Raw genomic sequence first — 10,173 nt, 5'->3', positions numbered from 1 at the left:
TTCAGTGTTACATGATCCTTCAGAAACCATTCTATTGAACATAAACATTCATTACTATTAGTTGAAAATGTGAAAATGGCTGATACTTAATAAAACTGCATTAGTGGTTGTCACACTTACAGTGTTGAGGAAAGCACTCGAAGAGGAAAATGAAGAGTAAATAGTCTTTAATTAATCCACACAGAGGAAGGCAGTAACACACGGACCAAGACAAACTGAACAAACTAGAGCTTTAGTAGACAGACCAATGAGGGACAAATGAGTAAATTAACTAGACACAGGTGAACTGAATAACATAATCAAGGGGAGACAGAAACTAGGTCAAGGAACATGAGGAGAGTTAACACAACAAAGTCCATAAATGTGACAGTGGTATTTTTCAGAATTAAGTTTGAAGAACAGCATTTATTCGAAATAGAAATCTTTTGTAACATTAAATGTCTTTACTGAGATTTTTGATCAATTTAATGCCTCCTTTTTCAATATCTTTAAAAAAAAAAACTTACTGACCCAAACCTTTGAATGGTAGTTTGTATGACATCTATTTATATAATATTGCTTTTTTGTTTGTTAAAATATGGTTTTCTGGTATTAAAAAATATTTTTACACCGGGGTGGCGTTTGCACTGACGGCTTGGGCCCGACATCGCTGCTTGCAGCTATATTCTTTTTTTCTTCTTACTTTCTGAACTTCCTCGAATTTGAAGTGAACTCATACTTCAATGCTTTAAAAAAAATTACAACTCACCATTGACAATTGTGCTGCAACTCTTGCTGCCACAAGTGCAGTGGGCTGGGGCTGGGGGTCAGGCTGACTCTGCTCCATGGCCTTCTTTGCTGTTCCAGCAGCAGCAGAAGGTTATTGTGCTGCAACTCTTGCTGCCACAGGAGCAGTAGGCTGGGGCTGGGGGTCAGTCTGACTCTGCTCCATGGCCTTCTTTGTTGTTCCAGCAGCAGCAGGTTGTTCCACCACCCTTTGTGCTGGTCCAGTAGGGCTGGCAGTGGGCTCTTTAAGACAACAACAAAAAACACATATAACAATTCAGAAAGAAAACCATTTCAGTAAATAATACTAACAAACACCATTGACAATTGTGCTGCAACTCTTGCTGCCACAAGTGCAGTGGGCTGGGGCTGGGGGTCAGGCTGACTCTGCTCCATGGCCTTCTTTGCTGTTCCAGCAGCAGCAGAAGGTTGTTCCACCACCCTTTGTGCTGGTCCAGTAGGGCTGGCAGTGGGCTCTTTAAGACAACAACAAAAAACACATATAACAATTCAGAAAGAAAACCATTTCAGTAATTAATACTAACAAAAAATACTTGCTACATTAATGTTACCTTTGGAGTGTGAAAACCACAGATGCATTTCAGCACACCTCCAAGCAAGTTTGTCTGGCCATGAGACAGCATCGGACATTTCTCAATCTGTAAGCATTATAACAAATGTAATGCACAATACAAGTGAGTCCCTTAACAGACCATACAATACTTCATTAAATTCATATATTAATTAATTAATTGATTCATTTCTAGGAGTCACTATTTATCTTATATATAATGTTACAGCTGGTATCTCTCTTTAAATGAGAGAGAAACAATAGAGGAACATTTCATACCTTCAAACCACCTATTCATTCACCATCCCTTCCCCCACCTTCTCAAATCTCTGAATCTCCCAGTACACAAAAATCTTAAATGTAGCTTTTCATTAACAGTATGACATAAATCTCAAAATACCTGCAACATTACATAAATGTCTATAACAATTACACACTGTGGTTTACATTGGTGTAAGCCATAACATAACACAACCCTCACATTACATTGTTCTAATGAATGGGATCAGTTACATGTTTGTACTGAAGCCTAATGTTTTGTTCTGTTATGCAAATACATTAAACAAAGATACTAATAATGTTCGATTATGTAAGTCAACAAACACTTAAGTCTTTTTTTGTTTCTCCATCATGCAAAGGTAACAAACACTCACTCACCCTTTGATAAATCTCGTACCACTTCTTCTGTCGAGGAGCTGGCCTGTTACCCTCATTTGATGGCCAAATGTCCCCTGGCCATCAAATGAAATCCCCCTGTACTCTGATTGGTCAAATGTCACGAATGTTAAGAAAATGTTAAGAATCGCGCTTTTCGATTGGCTGGAAATGTTATAGCGCTTCGACGCGATTGGCCCAAATGTCATAGCGCTTCGACGCGATTGGCTGTGCAGTTCGACATTGCTCGACATTTCTGAAATATTGTCGGACTATCCTTCGTCAGCTGGCGGTTTTCACCCAGGCGGCCCGGGTTTGACTCCCGGTATGGGAAGGTGGGCTCCTTTTTGCTTCCCTCCTCAAAAAGCCAGTACGTCTTCCTGCACCAGACGTGATTTTTGTCCAGCAGTAGAGCTACAGAACCCTGATAGATTGAGGTTCTGACTTGCACCTCATGCCTTCGATAGCTCAGCTGGTAGAGTGGAGAAAGGTAGGTAGAAGTGTTGGCAATCCTTAGGACGCTGGTTCAACTCCGGCTCGAAGGAGTTCTGTTTTCAAGCGCACACCTTTTTTTTTGTTTGGCTGAGTTTCTCGCATCAGCAAGCAGAGATTCAATTGACAGTCCACCGTTGGAAGGCAAAACAGCATTTCCTGAACGGGAATCGAACCCAGGCCACAGCGGTGAGAGCACCGAATCCTAACCACTAGACCACAAGAGAAGGGCTGGGGTGAGCTGTTGGGCTTGTGGGCTGCACTACTGATAACAGCATGAGAGTAAGCAGACAGCAATTCTGGCCTCTGTCATGTCAAAAACCAACAAGTCTGGTGCAATCTAGAAGCACTTTTGTCAGTGGGCAAGTGGCACAATGAATAACGTGTCTGACTACGGCTCAGAAGATTTTAGGTTCGACTCCTGGCTGGCTCACTCTGTATTTACTTTTCTCAGGCTGTTTTTGTAATTATTTTTTCTTTTTATATTTTGAAAAGTCCAGAAGAAAAGGCAAATCTCAACGCGTCTGACTATGCATCAGAAGATTCTAGGTTCGACTCCTCGCTGGTTCGCTCTTTGTTTACTTTTCTCAGGCTGTATTTGTAATTGTTTTTTTTTTCCCGAAAAGTCCAGAAGAACAGGCAAATCTCCATGCACGTGTCTTTTATTCCACAAAAGCCGTATGTTGCACACCCGTTCCAATGTCTATGGGAGGCGCGCACATGCTTCGTGATTGCCTTTTCAAATGCATGACGTGGGTATTTTCACCTGGACAAGACTTTAATTACCAGTTCGAGGTATCTATTCAGCAATCACAGGAATCTGCCAAAAAAACTGAACCCCTTGGGCGAGTCAAACAACAGATTCCTTGAATGCATGCAACACGATTTAATTCAGTCACACACCAAAAGCTACAGGCCACTCCAAAACCCTGCCCCCACACTGGCCACACATATGAAAAGTGGCCCACAAGCCTGTGGCCAGTTCAAGGCAGTTCCCATATGGTCTAGCGGTTAGGATTCCTTGTTTTCACCAAGCAATTTCCCAGGTTTGACTCCTGATATGGGAAGGTGGACTGCACCAGTAGATGACCGCGGAGTGCCTATTTTGACCCCTAACCACCTAAATGACCGCGGAGTGCCTATTTTGACCCCTAACCACCTAAACTTCACCATAGACTTCCTCTGCCCGCGGAACGCCTATTTTTGCCCCTACCACCTAAAAGACCGCGGAGTGCCTATTTTGACCCCTAACCACCTAAACTTCACCATAGTCTTCCTCTGCCCGCGGAGTGCCTATTTTGGCCCCTAATCACCTAAATGATCGCGGAGTGCCTATTTTGACCCCTAAGCACCTAAAATTCACCATAGTCTTCCTCATGCCCGCGGAGTGCCTATTTTGACCCCTAACCACCTAAATGACCGTGGAGTGCCTATTTTGACCTCTAAACACCTAAATGACCGCGGAGTGCCTATTTTGACCCCTAACCACCTAGACTTCACCGTAGTCTTCCTCATGCCCGCGGACCGCCTATTTTGACCCCTAACCACCTAAACTTCATCATTGCCTTCCTCATGCCCACGAGGTGCCTATCGTGCCCCCTAAACACCTGTTTTTTGTCAAAGTGGGACGTATCTCTAACTCGGCTTCAAAAGGTCACAGGACCTCGAGATTCGATACGAGGGTAGCCAGGGGGGCCCCGATGTGAGATCCAAAGTTTCGAGTTTCTACGTTTTTCCTAAAAATGTGACAGTTGCCGATCGCCCCGAAATTGACATATACGTCACGTCACGGAAAGCATCCGGAGTTCCGTATCCGCACCTGCCGATCTGCCGAAAAAGACCCCTTTGACCGCGAACCCCCTGTGAAGTTCCCATTGAATAAGTTGCAAGTGGGATGTTGGGTATACAGGGGTCAAAAGGTCACAGGACCTCGAAATTCGGTACGGTGGTAGCCTAGACGCCCCCGACTTGGGGGCCAGAGTTTCAGAAATATAGATCACTTCTAAGCATGTGTTTCTACAGTTCAGAAATCTTTTCATATCGGGGCACTTGAGTTAAATCAAAAGGGTTTTAGGCGATATGTGAGGATGGGGCCTGTGCGAGACACTTTTTCATAATGTGCACAGACTACTTTGCGTTCGGGTAAGACACTTGTCAGCTCGATATGGTATTCGGGGGCCCCTAGGCTACCAGCACGTGAAGTTTGGGGCCACTAGGACCCCCAGGGGCCGAACGGGAGCTGTTGATGCGTTCAACTTATTCCATTTGTTTTCGTAGGTGTTTTGCAGACAGTGAGACAGAAAGGTCCAATTGCCCCGAAATTGACATATACGTCACGTCACGGCCCCCCGGGACAGCGTCCGGAGTTCTGTGTCCGTATCTCCCTCGATCGGCCGAAAAAAGACCCCCTTGATGGCGAACCACCTGTGAAGTTCCCATTGAATAAGTTGCAAGTGGGATGTTGGGTATACAGGGGTCAAAAGGTCAGAGGACCTTGAAATTCGGTACGGTGGTAGCCTAGGGGCCCCCGACATGGGGGCCAGAGTTTCAGAAATATAGATAACTTCTAAGCATGTGTTTCTGCAGTTCAGAAATCTTTTCACATCGGGGCACTTGAGTTAAATCAAAAGGGTTTTAGGCGATATGTGAAGATGGGGCCTGTGCGAGACATTTTTCCTAATGTGCACAGACTACTTTGCGTTTGGGGTAGACGCTTGTCCGCTCGATATGGTATTCGGGGGCGCCTAGGCTACCAGCACGTGAAGTTTGGGGCCACTAGGACCCCCGGGGGCCGAACGGGAGCCGTTGACACGTGCAACTTATTCCATTTGTTTTCATAGGTGTTTTGCGGACAGTGAGACAGAAAGGTCCGATCGCCCCGAAATTGACATATATGTCACGTCACGGTCCCCCGGGACATTGTCCGGAGTTCCGTGTCTGTATCTCGCTCGATCGGACAAAAAAAGACCCCCTTGACCGCGAACCACCTGTGAAGTTTCCATTAAATAGGTTGCAAGTGGGACGTCGGAAACGCAGGGTTAAGAAGGTCACAGGGCCCTGAGATTCATCACAGGGCACCGTCAGGGGCCCCCGAATCGGGTTCCGGAGTTTCGGGTCCCTAGATTTTTTCCTGAGCCAATCAGGCACTGAGAAAGAAACTGCTCCACAGGCCCATCCGCCACAGAGGTCTATGAGAGAAAGAGAGTTGTACGGAGAGCAAAGAAATATATTTTTTGGCATCTCCCGACCTATCCCTCTCAGTATGTCATCGAGGGCCAAGTGACACAACTTCCTGTGAAATATGAGGCCCCTCGGGCCGTACAGGGTCCGCTGACACGTGCAACATATCCCATTGTGTAGACACCCGTCAAATAGGTTGCACGTGGGCATTTCCAGCGATTTTGACAAGTCATACAGGAAGTGACACCAGTAACTTATTTGACAGGACCTACAAAGGCTTTCCCTGGACAGAGCATTTTTATGCAAATTAAACCATTTTACAAGCTCTGATGTACATGACTCTGCTGGACGGCGTTTCCTGAGAACTGTACTGCTGGTATTACTCAAGAAAATCATCGTATTTATGACATATGACCTATTAATGCATTGTCCACGCAAAGCCTGTGGAGGCCCCGTCAAATAAGTTACAGGTGGTCAAGTGACAGCTGTAACTTATTTGACGGGCTCTCCACAGGCTTTCCGTGGACAGTGCATTTTTATGCAAATTAAACCATTTCACGAGCTCCGATATACATGAAACTGCTGGACGGCGTTTCCTGAGCACTGTAAAGCTGGTATTACTCAATAAAATCATCGTATTTATGACATATGACCTATTAATGCATTGTCCACGGAAAGCCTGTGGAGGCTCCGTCAAATAAGTTACGGGTGGTCAAGTGACAGCTTTAACTTATTTGACGGGGCCTATAAAGGCTTTCCGTGAACAGTGCATTTTTATGCAAATTGAGCCATTTCACGAGCTCCGATGTACATCAAACTATTGACGGGGCCTCCACAGGCTTTCCGTGGACAGTGCATTTTAATGCAAATCAAGCCATTTTACAAGCTCTAATGTGCATGAAACTGCTGGACGGTGTTTCCTGAGCACTGTAAAGCAGGTATTACTCAATAAAATCATCGTATTTATGACATATGACCAATTAATGCATTGTCCACGGAAAGCCTGTGGAGGCCACGACAAATAAGTTATGGGTGGTCAAGTGACAGCTGTAACTTATTTGACGGGGCCTCCACAGGCTTTCCGTTGACAGTGCATTTTTATGGAAATTTAGCCATTTCACTAGCTCCGATGTACATTAAACTGCTGGACGGCGTTTCCTGAGTACTGTAAAGCTGGTATTACTCAATAAAATCATCGTATTTATGAAATATGACCTATTACCGCATTGTGCACAGAAAGCCTGTGGTAGCCCCGTCAAATAAGTTACAGGTGGACATGCAGTGGTGAAATTCACCAAAAAGTAAGTGACACCTGTAACTTACTTGACCGGACCTTCAAAGGCTTCCGTGGACAGACCTTTTTTAAGGTAAATATGAATATTGATGAGTTGTAATATATATTAACTTTTTAGACGTTTTTTCCCGAGTGGAGCACTCTATAAAGCTGGTATTACTCAATAAAATCATCGTATTTATGAAATATGACCTATTACCGCATTGTCCACAGAAAGCCTGTGGTAGCCCAGTCAAATAAGTTACAGGTGGGCATGCAGTGGTGAAATTCACCAAAAAGTAAGTGACACCTGTAACTTACTTGACGGGACTTTAAAAGGCTTTCCGTGGACAGACTTTTTTAAGGTAAATATTAATATTGATGAGTTGTAATGTATATTAACTTTTTAGACGGTTTTTCCCGAGTGTAGCACTGTACGTTTTGCATAATAAAATGATTATAAACTTAAATTATAACTTGTTAATGCATTGTCCACGGAAAGCCTGTGCAGGTCCCGTCAAATAAGTTACGGGTGGTCAAGCGACAGCTGTAACTTATTTGACGGGGCCTCCACAGGCTTTCCGTGGACAGTGCATTTTAATGCAAATCAAGCCATTTTACAAGCTCTAATGTGGATGAAACTGCTGGACGGTGTTTCCTGAGGACTATACTGACTGTATTACTCAATAAAATCATTGTATTTATGACATATGACCTATCAATGCTTTGTCCACGGAAAGCCTGTGGAGGCCTCGTCAAATAAGTTATGGGTGGTCAAGTGACAGCTGTAACTTATTTGACGGGGCCTCCAAAGTCTTTACGTGGACAGTGCATTTTTATGCAAATTAAGCCATTTCACAAGCTCCGTTGTACATGAAACTGCTGGACGGCGTTTCCTGAGCACTGTACTGCTGGTATTACTCAATAAAATCATCGTATTTATGACATATGACTTATCAATGCATTGTCCACGGAACGCCTGTGGAGGCTCTGTCAAATAAGTTACGGGTAGGCATGCAGTGGTGAAATTCACCAAAATCCAACTCCGTGGACAGACCTTTTTTAAGGTAAATATGAATATTGATGAGTTGTAATATATATTAACTTTTTAGACGTTTTTTCCCGAGTGGAGCACTGTACGTTTTGCATAATAAAATGATTATAAACTTAAATTATGACTTGTTAATGCATTGTCAACGGAAAGCCTGTGGAGGTCCCGCCAAATAAGTTATGGGTGGTCAACTGACAGCTGTAACTTATTTGACGGGGCCTCTAGAGGCTTTCCGTTGACAATGCATTTTTATGCAAATGAAGCCCTTTCACGAGCTCCGATGTAATGAAACTGCTTGACGGCGTTTCCTGAGCACTGTAAAGCGGGTATTACTCAATAAAATCATTGTATTTATGACATATGACCTATTAATGCATTGTCCACGGAAAGCCTGTCAGGCTTTCCGTTGACAGTGCATTTTTATGGAAATTTAGCCATTTCACTAGCTCCGATGTACAGTACATTAAACTGCTGGATGGCGTTTCCTGAGTACTGTAAAGCTGGTATTACTCAATAAAATCATCGTATTTATGAGATATGACCTATTAATGCATTGTCCACTGAAAGCCTGTGGAGGTCCTGCCAAATAAGTTATGGGAGGTCAAGTGACAGCTGTAACTTATTTGACGGGGCCTCCACAGGCTTTCCGTTGACAGTGCATTTTTATGGAAATTTAGCCATTTCACTAGCTCCGATGTACAGTACATTAAACTGCTGGATGGCGTTTCCTGAGTACTGTAAAGCTGGTATTACTCAATAAAATCATCGTATTTATGAAATATGACCTATTACCGCATTTTCCACAGAAAGCCTGTGGTAGCCCCGTCAAATAAGTTACAGAAGGGCATGCAGTGGTGAAATTCACCAAAAAGTAACTGACACCTGTAACTTACTTGACGGGACCTTCAAAGGCTTTCCGTGGACAGACCTTTTTTAAGGTAAATATGAATATTGATGAGTTGTAGCCTCTAGAGGCCCCGTCAAATAAGTTACAGCTGTCACTTGACCACCCGTAACTTATTTGACGGGGCCTCCACAGGCTTTCCGTGGACAGTGCATTTTAATGCAAATCAAGCCATTTTACAAGCTCTAATGTGCATGAAACTGCTGGACGGTCTTTCCTGAGGACTGTACTGCCGGTATTACTCAATAAAATCATTTTATTTATGACATATGACCTATTAATGCTTTGTCCACGGAAAGCCTGTAGAGGCCCCGTCAAATAAGTTATGGGTGGTCAAGTGACAGCTGTAACTTATTTGACGGGGCCTCCAAAGGCTTTCCGTGGACAGTGCATTTTTATGCAAATTAAGCCATTTCACGAGCTCCGTTGTACATGAAACTTTCCTGAGCACTGTACTGCTGGTATTACTCAATAAAATCATCGTATTTATGACATGACTTATTAATGCATTGTCCATGGAAAGCCTGTGGAGGCCCTGTCAAATAAGTTACGGGTAGGCATGCAGTGCTGAAATTCACCAAAATCCAACTCCGTGGACAGACCTTTTTTAAGGTAAATATGAGTATTGATGAGCTGTAATGTATATGAACTTGTCAGACGGTGTTTCTCGAATGGAGCACTGTACGTTTTGCATAATAAAATGATTATAAACTTAAATTATGACTTGTTAATGCATTGTCCACGGCAAGCCTGTGCAGGTCCCGTCAAATAAGTTACGGGTGGTCAAGTGACAGCTGTAACTTATTTGACGGGGCCTCCACAGGCTTTCCGTGGACAGTGCATTTTTATGCAAATTAAGCCATTACACAAGCTCCGATGTACATGAAACTGCTGGACGGCGTTTCCTGAGCACTGTAAAGCGGGTATTACTCAATAAAATCATCGTATTTATGAGATATGACCTATTAATGCATTGTCCACTGAAAGCCTGTGGAGGTCCTGCCAAATAAGTTATGGGAGGTCAAGTGACAGCTGTAACTTATTTGACGGGGCCTCTAGAGGCTTTCCGTTGACAGTGCATTTTTATGGAAATTTAGCCATTTCACTAGCTCCGATGTACAGTACATTAAACTGCTGGATGGCGTTTCCTGAGTACTGTAAAGCTGGTATTACTCAATAAAATCATCGTATTTATGACATATGACCTATTAATGCATTGTCCACGGAAATCCTGGGGCGGTACTGCCAAAGAAGTTATGGGTGGACAAGTGACAGCTGTAACT

Source organism: Sinocyclocheilus anshuiensis, unplaced genomic scaffold, assembly GCF_001515605.1.
Source record: "Sinocyclocheilus anshuiensis isolate Anshui unplaced genomic scaffold, SAMN03320099.WGS_v1.1 scaffold2754, whole genome shotgun sequence".
Lineage (NCBI taxonomy): Eukaryota > Metazoa > Chordata > Actinopteri > Cypriniformes > Cyprinidae > Sinocyclocheilus > Sinocyclocheilus anshuiensis.
Note: the sequence above shows the minus strand (reverse complement) of the source record.